The 12,529-nt window shown below is 44.1% G+C and overlaps 1 long non-coding RNA gene across 2 annotated transcripts in view; it reads left to right on the forward strand.

Moving 5' to 3' along the window:
• The first annotated feature begins 7,448 nt into the window (after positions 1-7,448).
• Positions 7,449-12,529, forward strand: part of LOC128352888 (uncharacterized) — a 38,346-nt gene continuing 33,265 nt past the window's right edge. For both annotated transcript variants that reach the window (XR_008320680.1, XR_008320681.1), the window contains exon 1: positions 7,449-7,587. This is a non-coding gene — a long non-coding RNA (uncharacterized LOC128352888). The remainder of the gene's footprint in view (positions 7,588-12,529) is intronic.

Consider the following 12,529-nt stretch of genomic DNA (forward strand, 5'->3'; position numbering starts at 1 on the left):
CACTTTTTGCTGTTTGCTGTTAGTCGTCAGAGTTTCAAGCCAGAAAGGGACAAGCCTGATTGTCAAGAAGCAACAAGCAATTTCTACTGTGTGCAAAGATTAGAACCAACCAAAACGAGAACAGCTGAGCAAGTGAGCCACAAGTTCCCAAGCAACATCCATCCATCTTCCGTCCTCCCCAAAGGAATGCTGAGGGCGGGCGGCACCGCGGCAGCAAGAAAGTTACACTCACCTCCATCCCCTGAGGGGAATATCTTACAGGGCTCACACTTCTAGTCTCTAGCAGAGATTTATACTTCAATGTCATTTGCAAATAACAGATCTCACTAATAATAGCTAGTTGCAGCAGCAATGAACGAGTGACCCACCAGCACGGGAGGATCATGAAAGAAAGGTTTTGCCCACTACTCCGCGCTTCTTCTCCCTCCGGTTTTCGAAACGATTCCCTGGGGCGACTCTGCTCTCCCCTCCGTCCCTCCCTCCCAGGAAAGGCGTGTCGTCATCAGCCCTTCGTGATCATCATCATGTCTAGCATTACAGATTAAGCCTTGATAAGATGACGTGGCGGGAGAGGGAGGCGCGGAGTCGAAGCTATTGTTTTGTCTGCTTTCTCGCACATTCCGGCACCAGCAGTTCAGGGGATATAAACATGGATGCAATCTTATTAGGAAGTTTGGGGCCAGAGAGGACACCCCCCCCCAATTTTCCTCACTTATTCTTGCTCGAAACTGATCAGGTCTGAAAGACCAAGAATATCCCAAGGGCTACTGAGAGCCTCCCCACTCTTCAGGAGGAGCCGGGAGGCGCAATAGCCCTTCGGATCTGCCTGCCCTGGAAGCGTGTCAGCATGGATTCTCCTCAGCCCCCTTGCTGCTGGCTCAGCCCAGCCAGAAGAGAAGCCATTGCTCCTGCTCCCGCCCTCGCCCTCCTTCACAGGAGAAGCCACCTCCTGGCCAATCCGGAAAGCCATGGCTGCTCCTCACAACAGCAAAACGAAAGGAAAATAAACCCCCCGCTGCTGCTGCTATAATCTAGCAGGAGGAATGGAACAGCCCTGGAGTAATTGGCGGCGGCCCTACCAGAATTCCATCTCAGCCGCAGCAGGCTGCATCACAGAGCCCCTGCTAATCGCTGGACACTGGGGGTGGGGCGGTGACTCTCGGAGTGTCGAGTGTGAGAGAGACAGACGAAGAGAGTTGCCTTGCCGACGCCGAAGCTGCAATTTGCAAAGCAGGCACTACAAACGGCAAACGCGGCCGCGGCGGCGCCCAGTGCCGGAGCTGGCGCCAGGACCGGGGGAGGGGGGACCGCTGCAGTGCACTCAGAAAAAAAATTTTTTTCTCAAAAAAATTTAAATTTTCCCCCCTGAAAACGGCAGGGGATCTTCGGGGGTACTTTTTGGTGCCCCCTAGCGGGTGGCGCCCAGGGCACGTGCACCCTGCCCCCCCCCATCGTTACGCCTCCGACTCATACAACACAATGTGTGAATAGGGCTAAATTTCTGTCATTGAAGCTGAATACCTGGTGTTTTTTTTGTCTCATTTGACTTTTCAAAGAATTCCAGCCTGATTGTTTCAGTATCCAAGGTCTGCTCTCCCATGCTGTCCTCAAGCATCTCTTATGGCAGCTACAAAGCAAAGCATCACAGAATCAACCACCTACAGATGTGCTTGATATAAATGCAGTGGTATCACTGCAATGGGCATAGGGACAAGTGCAGGAAGTAGGGGCAATGATGCCATAGCAATAGCACATCACAGTGACTGGATAGTTCAAGTTCTAAACCCTTAACATAATCTCATTTGGCAGGTGAGGATCCAAGCCCCTGGTTTATGCTTCACTACTGTGAAGTCTATTGACGGCTGCGAGGTCTATTGACGGCTACTAGTCAGAGGGCTCTAGGCCACCTCCAGCCTTGGGGGCAGTGTGCCTCTGGGTACCAGTTGCGGGGGAGTAACAGCAGGAGAGAGGGCATGCCCTCAGCTCCTGCCTGTGGCTTCGAGTGGCATCTGGTGGGCCACTGTGCAAAACAGGATGCTAGACTAGATGGGCCTGATCCAGCAGGGCTGTTCTTATGGAGAGCTGGTCTTGTGGTAGCAAGCATGACTTGTCCCCCATAGCTAAGCAGGGTCTGCCCTGGTTGCATATGAATGGGAGACTTGATGTGTGAGCACTGCAAGATATTCCCCTCAGGGGATGAAGCTGCTCTGGGAAGAGCAGAAGGTTTCAAGTTCCCTTCCTGGCTTCTCCAAGATAGGGCTGAGAGAGATTCCTGCCTGCAACCTTGGAGAACCCACTGCCAGTCTGTGAAGACAATACTGAGCTAGACAGACCAATGGTCTGACTCAGTATATGGCAGTTTCCTATGTTCCTATGTTCTTACTGTGACTACTTGACTTGAGCTTCCAATTATTTCAGCTGCTGTTTACTGCAGACTGATTGGCTGTTCTAATTGTTCAAAAAGCTTTTTAAGAAAAACAACCTGAAGATGTTGGCCTACAAATCCCATAATAACTGGCTATTGGCCACTGTGGCTGGGTATTATGGGAGTTGTAGTCCAAAAACAGTTGGGGGTCAAAGTTGAGCAGACCTTTCTTAAACCTGAGGTCTTCATGTGTTTACTCCAGAACTGCTCAGCTTTGGCCCAGCCACTGTTTTTGGACTACAATTCCCATAATCCCCAGGCCCATAGTGGCCAATAGACAAGGATTATGGGAATTGTAGGCCAACATCTGCAGGAAGGCCAAAGTAGAGCAGGCCTGGTCTGTTCTTACTTTTGGCCCCATTTACCACCCTGACTAGAATTTCCCCCTCTATGATCATGGAGGTCTTGGTCTTAATTTTGAGTAGGTTAATAAATATTATGTCCTGATTGGCTTTTAACTATATTCCTGTGGCTGCCAGACAACCTACATTGGCATGAATTTCTGTGTTCCTGCCATGGGGCAAAGAAGAAAAATCCCATAGAACTCCCCAGAGAAAAGGGCCTTGGAAATCCAAACACAAAAGACAAAACATTCAAAAGGTGAAGCAGAATACCTAGAGATCTGCCCTGCTTTGCAGCAATCTAAGAGCCAGGGTGGTGTAGTGGTTAGAGGGCTGGACTAGGACCGGGGAGACAAAGTTCAAATCTCCATTCAGCCATGAAACTCCCTGGGTAACTCTGGGCCAGTCACATATCTCTCAAACCTACCTAAAAAGTTGTTGTGGGTGTAAACTTAACCATGTACATCACTCTGGGAGGAAGAGCGGAATATAAATGTAAAATAATAATAATCTAAAGGCATCGTGTAACATTACTTTGTATGCTTAACAGAGCTCAAATGCAAATAAATTGTTGGATTTAAGTTTCATCTACTCAGCAACCTACAGAGTAAACAGCTATATGCATCCTTGTGTCCAGTACTTTATCACAAGTAAATGACATAGCCATTTACTTTGACTTGACTGTCCTTTTAAAAATGATTTATGGGTGCAATCATGTCCTTATTCAATAACAATTAATGCAGGGAAATCACTCAGTAAAGTACATTTGTACATTTAAGCACCGTATGTCTTTTTTGTACATCAGTCCTGAATTACTTATGAGTTTGATGATCTAAAGACTTGAAAGGCAAGGGAAAAACCTGTCCTAACACTGTGAAATGTTGAGTAATTGCAGAAAGTCACTAGCCAGTGCAGATGATATGTTACCCAACTGGCCCACCCTCTGTGAGAAAGTTGTGAGGCCACTGTGAGCATGCATGTCTCCCGCTGCCACCATACCTTCCCATCGCCAAGTGGGGACACGGTTCATCTGAACCACCCTTCTAGATGCTGTGAAAGTGCTAAATATTTGGACTGTATTTAGAGAGATGGTTCCAACAAACCACTCTGCATATGATTAAATACTGGTATGCTGGGATGAAGAAACATATGCTCTTGGTTCACTCACATCTTTGTCATGTGGGGTGGGCAGCTGGGCAAAGTATCATCTGAACCAGCCCACTATCATATAACAAAGCACTTCATTAACTTGTACAATTGACCAACAAGCTGGTATAGGTCTTTGAAGTGCCCTTTTGCAAGGCAAGCTCAGGCACTGGAACTTTACCCAGGAGGGTTCATTATCTCATATACACGTGTTAAAGGGCCCCAGGGACGTTTACGCACAGCAGGTTTTACCATGAGTTTACGTGAAGGCTTTACTGAGAACTTGAAGTTGTGCCAAAAACCCGCTGCAAATAGTGGCTTTTTTACCCTCGTTAAAAATCAGGCTACACTCTTAACGTGCAGTGAAAAACCCGAATTGTGTGACAACTACTACGCTACCCGATAACTCGTAGGGACTTTAGAGTAAATCTAGTCGATATGTGAACGCAGCCCCAGGAGATGTGAATAAAAGGGCTTCAAAAGCCCTGTGTGAAAAGCTTTCAGGTGTCTATCTTACCTTTTTTTTTAATCACTCCATGAATTTCATACAAACTAGTGCTCAAGAGATTGATGTCCTCTCAGTCACTGACTATTTTAAGACTTTAATTCTCTCAAATAAACAAAGGGTCTTTTCTTATATTTATTCAGTACTCATGCAGGTTAAGAATTGAGATAGAATTAATAAGAACAATTGGGGAAGGGAATTTTGAGATTAATATCCAAGAGAAATCATGGGAAAATATATGTAGGAATTTATTATTTACATTATGCTTTGTCTAGGTGGGGAAATGTACTACATGCACGCACACATACAACCCAAAGAATGGCAAACCATTTTCCAAACAGTCTGACTTACGTTGGAGGTGACAAACAAGAAGAGTATCTTTTCACACATTTGGTGGGAATGTAGGTTAGTAAAGTTGTACTGTGTACTGAGACACAGCATATTGAATAAAGGACATAACTGGATATAAGATAGCTTTGCACTCTATTATGTTGTTGGGAAACACGTATAGATATTTATTTTATTTTAATATATTCTTCCTGTACATGTATTTGTTTCTGTTATTGATGTTAAGGAATATTTAAAAGATCTTTGAAACGTTTTGTTGGGATAAGGTGAGATTTGAAAGTGATGGAAATAAGATTGGGTATTTGAGGAGTAGGCAAAGATGCATCTGAATTCACAAGGGTTAATGGTTTAGATTTGATTGATAAGAGGACAATATTCATAGTGGCTGACAACCTGACTGACAATACAGGCATGTAAGGAGGGACTACAGGGATGTGTTGGGAGCCTTTGTGCAACATCCCCAGTCCCCCTGCATGTATGCTATTGCACAGGAGCCCTTAGCCTTAGAATATGGAACACATCCCATGCTCCAGAAGAGACAAATACACATACTCCAAACATCAAGGACTAGGATATATCTGTTCTAACTACTCAAAGATGCAGTGAAATCTCACGGTCTTTTTCATTTCTTCTTTCAATCTCTTCCACTTCTTTTGCTCCTTCTCCTACTACTACAGAAGTAATTTAATTACTTAAAATAATTTGAAAGTAATTCAAATTATAGTCCTGTCTTCAACCTTCCATGGTTGGGCAAGGTAGAAGGTGGTGGCCTCTCAGTTCCAGTCAGTTCTGGATAAAGCAGATTATATAGATATATTTCAAATTGGCTTTAGGGTGGGCTATGGGGTAGAGATTGTCTTGGCCAGAGGTGCTTTCTGTCTTTGGCTGATATGCCAGCTGCATCTGTTTCTTGAGTTAAACTACCTCAGAACATTAGTGCATATGCTGGTTACCTCCAGACTTGATTATTGTAATGCGCTCTATGTGGGGCTAGCTTTGTAGGTCATCTGGAAACTGCAACTGGTGCAAAATAGGGGTGTGCACTAATAAAAAATCACAGTTCAGCTCAAATTCGAATCAGATTCGAGCTGTGCTGCCAAACCGGTTTGGTTAAATCGACCAGCCAGTCCAGTCCATTTTACATAACTGGTGCAGTGGTTCTGGTGGCTAATACTGTACTTGTAAAGGGGAATCTGGTGCCGCCATGCAGACTGCTTGGTTACTGTGCCACCACGCTGGCAGCTTCCTAAACAAAGCTTCGCACACAATTGGGGCCATGCTGGGGATGGGAGCAAGCAGCAGTGGCTGTGCCAGCCGAGTATGAACCCTTCTGTCTGTCTCAGCATCCATGCCCAGCTGCCACATCACTGCCAAATCTCTTTGCAATTGAGCTGCTGAACCTGTTCGGTGGTGAATGGTTTGTGCACACCCCTAGTGCAAAATGCGGCAGCCAAGTTGGCCTTTGGGTCATCTCTAAGAGACCACATTACACCTATACTAAAAGAACTGCACTGGCTCCCAATATGTTTCTGTGCAAAATACAAAGTGCTGCTTATAGCCTATAAAGCCCTCAACAGCTTAGATCCAGGGTATTTAAGAGAACGCCTTCTTCATTATAAGACCCACCACCCATAGAGATAATCTGGGAAGGTCCATCTGCAATTGCCACCAGCTCGTCTAGTGGCTACTCAGGGAAGGGCCTTTTTTATTGCTGCCCCAAGGCTTTGGAATGTGCTCCCTGTCAAAATAAGAGCCTCTGATAACATTTTAAAAGGTGGTAAAGTCACATTTGTTCACCCAGGCTTTTAATTAGACTCATAGATTTTAACACTGTTTTAATGTTTTGATTTTGTTTTGATTTGTGCTGATTACTGTAAATCACCCAGGGACATGAGTTTTGGACAATATATAAATATGTTAAGTAAAATAACAAAAATAATTAATAATTTGATTTAGATGCTATTGTAAATTAACACCTGTTCAGTTGTTATGGAAGCGCATGCCTGAAAGCCTCATCATCAAGCTGATGCACTCTGAACTCCACCTCCTGCTCTCCATGGTTACCACATTTGTTTGCAGAGATAAATGCTGTACTCGTGAAAAGATGTTTTCCATGCATTCCACATCACAGGGAGGGTCTCTCCCTGAGTATAGTATTTGTCTCTGCAAACACTGTAACCATGAAGGGCGGGCTTTTAGGGCATGTCAGTGTGGGGACAGGGCTTACATTCTTGAGGATGCTATACTCAAGTACAGCATTCTCAGATTCCATAGTGACCAAACAGGGCTTACATTATAAATGCACACATACACTAGTATTTTGTTTATCAGGTATAGTACTGTGACCGATGGATGCTAAAACAATTTTACCCATACCAACCTAGTAAAATATCTAGGACTACTGTAATTTCTGGCAGAAAGGCTGCGGCTGGTACATTATTAAAAGTTGTTTGTTGCCACCTGTGGCCTTTACGCCGATGCGGCCTTTATGCTAGAATTCAGGATCAAGCTGTAGTGAAATTTTAAGTGTTCAGCACAACTGGGGTGGGGGGGAAAGCATGATGTCCCCCTCTAACTGTGAACTTTATGCTAATGTGGGCTTTCTGCTGGGTTTCTGCAGGGGGTTTCCCCGCCCCCTTCCTGACCTTGCTTCCTGTTTCCTGCCACACCCAGCCTAGCTGTCTCCCTAGAGCTGTTTCCTGCAGCTCTCCTTGCCTTGCTCTTTCCAACCAGTCTGGGCCCTTCTCATCCCTGCTGCCCCCTAAAGGGAATGAAAGTCCCACATCCTTCTCCAGACTCCACGGGGCCACCCAAGCCACCAGGTAATATGGCATCCCAACAGGTGCTTCTGATAAAGATTTTAAAATGGCAGAGCTCAACAGGTTATCACTATCTTACAGGCCTTACTCCCTGTCCTTGAAGTTTCTGAAGTTTGATAGCCACTACCCAACCAATTTATCACAGAAATTTTGTGTGGTGCAGGGGTTCCAACTTTGTGTCCCCAGATGGTTTTAGACTCAAGTCCTCTCACATCCAGACACAAAGGTTATTGTAGCTAAGAATGGTGGGACTTTTAGTTCACAAACATCTGAGGACTCAAGATATAAATTGAGAGAGCCCCTGATGTAATGAATCCCAAACACATTTACATAACTGAAGAAAATGAGTTGTCAGCTCCTGGCCCAGAAGTACCATCTGCTGCTTATGTCCAGGGCAGGGAGATATTGTTCAAAAATAGTGACTTTCACCTCAGTGCTGAAGTGATCTATGCGTCTACCTTCCTCATAGCTCACAGGATGACTTCTCTCAGGTGGAAGCCCCTGTCCTTGAATTATGAGGTGTTGAATGAACAACAAGTGATATTTCTATGTGAGAAACTGGCAACCACCATTGACATCCCTTTGATAAATAACTGTTCCTAGAGCTTAAGTGAGAAGACATTAGAAGACAACTTGAGAAAAACAGCTTTAACCTTTTTTAACACATAGTTTTTATCTTGGCATTTGTAGGAGAAAAGGAAAGTTATGTTAAAGAGAGCTTTTAGATAAAACCAGTGTTTCAACATGTATTGCATGCCTTTTAAATACATAAAAATGATATTTATTTGCCATTTTTCTATACCTCTTATCAATTATCTAATTTAATAAAATCTCCATGTTAAAAATAAAATTAAATTCATTAAAAGCAATAAGTCCAATAAAATCCAGCACATCAAAACCACCAGCTTTGATACTCAGTAAGGTCATTCACATGACCCTGTACAGTGGGGCAGAGAGGGTGGTGGGGAGGCACGATCACTTTTAGCTTCCCTTCAGATGATCAGTTCCAGTCCTAGGGCCGCACCACTTATGCACCCACAAAAATCGTGCTGCTGGGAACAGAGCAATCATATTGTGGGGTGCAGCCCAGACTTCAGAAATCCCATAAATACACCCCTGCTAACTTGGCAAAGAGGCACCTTTTAATGTGGATTCTCTTTATTTAGCAGGGGGAGAATAACTGGCCCTATCCACCCCCAGCACAGTTCCTCCAGTGACTGTTGCTGGTGTCTGCCTTATGTTTCTTTTTAGATTGTGAGCCCTTTGGGGACAGGGATCCATCTTATTTATATATTATTTCTCTGTGTAAACTGCCCTGAGCCATTTTTGGAAGGGCAGTATAGAAATCAAATTATTATTATTTCTTGTTTACACAGTCAGACAGGTGTTATTGACTGGTTTGTTTTATCAAGACATCGAGTCCTTCCCAAGGACCTGGGATGGCTGAATTTTATTGTCAATGTTGTTGCTGTTGTTATAGATATCGTCGCAGAATATAGGCTGTTCCCAGTACTGTAATGCTGCTTTTTGTAATTGGCTGATGGTGATTTCTGTGGCCCCTATGGTGTTGAGGTGCTCTTCAAGGTCTTTTGGAACTGCAGCCAGGGCGCCAATTACCACTGGGATTATTTTGGTCCTCTTCTGCCACAGCCTTTCAATTTCAATTTGTAGATCTTTGTATTTTGTGATTTTTTTCTATTTCTTTTTCTTCTATTCTGCGATCCCCAGGTATTACTATGTTGATTATTTTGACTTGTTTTTCTTTCTTCTCAGCTACAGTTATATCTGGTGTATTGTGTGGCAGATGTTTGTCTGTTTGTAGTCGGAAGTCACATAATATTTTTGCATCTTCATTTTCTACCACTTTTTCAATTTTATGGTCCCACCAATTTTTGGCTACAGGTAGCTTGTATTTTTTGCAGATGTTCATCCCTGCTACCTTGTCATGCCTTTGTTTGTAGTCAGTCTGTGTGATCTTTTTACAACAGCTGATTAGGTGGTCCACAGTTTCATCTGCTTCTTTACAAAGGTGGCACTTGCTGTTTGTTGTAGATTTTTCGACTTTTGCTCTTATTGCATTGGTTCTTAGTGCCTGTTCTTGTGCAGCCAGTATTAAACCCTCTGTTTCTTTCTTCAAGTTGCCATTCTTAAGCCGTTGCCAGGTCTTGGTGATGTCTGATTTTCCACTTATATTGTGCAAATATTGACCATGTAGTGGCTTATTTCTCCATTTTTATGCTCGGTTCTTGACTTGTTCTTTCTTGTAGGCCTGCTTTGTTTCATTGGTGTTGAATAGTTTCTCGTTATTGACCATTTGAAGTGCATCTTCTTCACTGTCCTTGATATATTCTTCAAGGCCTCTTTTCTCCTCCTCTACCGTTTGATGGACTTGAGCACTCCTCTTCCACCTGAGCTGCGAGGGAGGTATAGCCTATCGACATCACTGCGGGGGTGCAGAGCATGATTGATGGTCATGATTTTCCTGGTCTTACGACCTAGCGTCTCCAGATCTGCCTGGGTCCAGTCTATTATTCCTGCAGTGTATCTGATAACAGGTATAGCCCAGGTGTTTATGGCTTGTATGGTGTTCCCGCCATTGAGTTTAGACTTGAGGATTTTTCTAACTCTCCTGATGTATTCACTTCCCATTTTTCTTTTAACTTCAGCATGTGCAATGTTATCAGCCTGGAGAATGCCCAAGTATTTGTAATGTTCTTTCTCTTCCAGGTTCTTGATGTTGCTTCCATTGGACAGTTCTATTCCTTCTGTTTTTGTTATTTTTCCTCTGTTTATTATTAATGCAGCACACTTGTCTAGTCCAAACTCCATTGCTACATTGCTACTTAATATACGGACAGTGTTTAGCAGTGATTCGATTTCTGTCTGGGACTTTCCATTAGTTGGTTTGTTTCTTGCAAATTCTTGGTTGTTATTTCTGCAAGTGCAGCATTGACATCTTTTAATGCCTGAGCAAGTTGTTTTTTGGCAACTGTTTTTAGAGCTGGAAGTCGAACCTTGGTGGTTGTTTGGTTCATGTGCTCAGTTATTTTTTGCTTTAGTTCTTGTTGCTTTTCTGTTAAACGGCATTCGGGTTTTTGAGGTGAAGGCAAAGGGGAGGTTGCCTGGTTTAGTCAGTGCAAAGATTCTGAACTCCATCTATTCAATGGTTGGAATACATGGCCCACAGGGAAAATATACATATTCGGCATGCTCTGAAAGGGGGTGGAAACATAGGAAACATAGGAAATTGCCATATACTGTGTCAGACCATTGGTCTATCTAGTTCAGTATTGTCTTCACAGACTGGCAGCGGCTTCTCCAAGGTTGCAGGCAGGAATCTCTCTCAGCCCTATCTTGGAGAAGCCAGGGAGGGAACTTGAAACCTTCTGCTCTTCCCAGAGCGGCTCCATCCCCTGAGGGGTATATCTTACAGTGCTTTTAGTCTCCCATTTATATGCAACCAGGGTGGACCCTGCTTAGCTATGGGGCAAGTCATGCTTGCTACCACAAGATCAGCTCTCTTCTCCAAGATCAGTTTAAGGTTGATATTCCTCAGGAGCTGCAGGAGGTATCGGGGGTGTTAAGGCATATTATTTAAATGGCTATTCTGTGAACGGGGGAAAGAAACTAGCCTTTGAATTTAACAGATGTTTTTATCATGGGTGTCTATCCTGTTATCCCGCACACAGACAGCATCCTATGTTCTAAATTCTGCGTAGGTTGAGTGTGTTGATTTCAAAGTTTGTTGGTTATCCTTCTCAGCGTGGATGGAGATGAATAGGCTGGACCTTGGGTTGTGGAAGGGCTGAGGGTTCTGGGCAGTTCAGAAATTCTATGAACTCACTTTGGCCCACTTCTAAGAATTCATTCTGGCCCACTTCAGAAAGACTTCAGTGGTGATGGAAGTTCCCTGACAGTGGAACCAAAGTCTTGAACTGGACCTGGGACACACAGAAGTGCCAGTGGGGAAAGCATGCACTTCATGCAGGTTGGCACATACAGGATCAACACTATGCAAACTGTAAGGAAAGGGGACATCTCTTATAGAGATTTTCTGCCCATTCTGGAACTGACTCTTGATGGCTGGAAACAAAGGCTTGATTGGCTAGTCTAGTGAGGTTCCTTGCTCCTATTCAGAAGCTCTAAAATACAATAGGCCAATGTCTCTTGCTGTTCTTACTTCCCTTTATTGTTAATGGTCAGCAATTTTCAAGCAGTTACTCAGGGATTTTGTCTTTAAAGTTAAAGTGTGCCGTCGAGTTGGTGTCGTTGACTCCTGGTGACCACAGAGCCATGTGGTTATCTTTGGTAGAATACAGGAGGGGTTTACCATTGCCATCTCATGTGCAGTATGAGATGATGCGTTTTAGCATCTTCCTATATCTCTGCTGCCCGATATAGGTGTTTCCCATAGTCTGGGAAACACACCAGCAGGATTCAAACCAGCAACCTCTGGCTTGGTAGTCAAGTCATTTCCCCACTGTGCCATTAGGTGGCTGCTGTAGCTCCTATAAAAGGGAGACATCAGATTGACCTTGACTCTTCTTTGCATCTCACATCATGCCAGATTTAGGTACTCTCTAAGGCAGAGATGCCAATATAATGCCAAAACCTTTATCAAGCTAAAGTGGCTCTTCAGCTTTTCTTTTTTTTAAATGCAGCTAGGCAAGTCTACAGGCTGCTGTCAGACTGGTATGGTACTTTTTAGTCCTGTGCAATCCCTGCTCTCACTCTGGGGCACCAGGAAGATTGAAATGCAACTGATAGCATACTCCGCTTTGGAGTATGCTATCAAATAATGTACACAATGGGAGTTGTGAGAGGAGAAAATCCAGTCGCTTGCTACAGCATCCATTTGCCCCAGCTCCTTTGAATGGAGCATGAGGCAGTGGGGCTGATTGGCTCCTGAACTGAAGGGGTGGGCCTTAAGAGGCCGTTGAGTACT

Source organism: Hemicordylus capensis, chromosome 4 (assembly GCF_027244095.1).
Source record: "Hemicordylus capensis ecotype Gifberg chromosome 4, rHemCap1.1.pri, whole genome shotgun sequence".
Lineage (NCBI taxonomy): Eukaryota > Metazoa > Chordata > Lepidosauria > Squamata > Cordylidae > Hemicordylus > Hemicordylus capensis.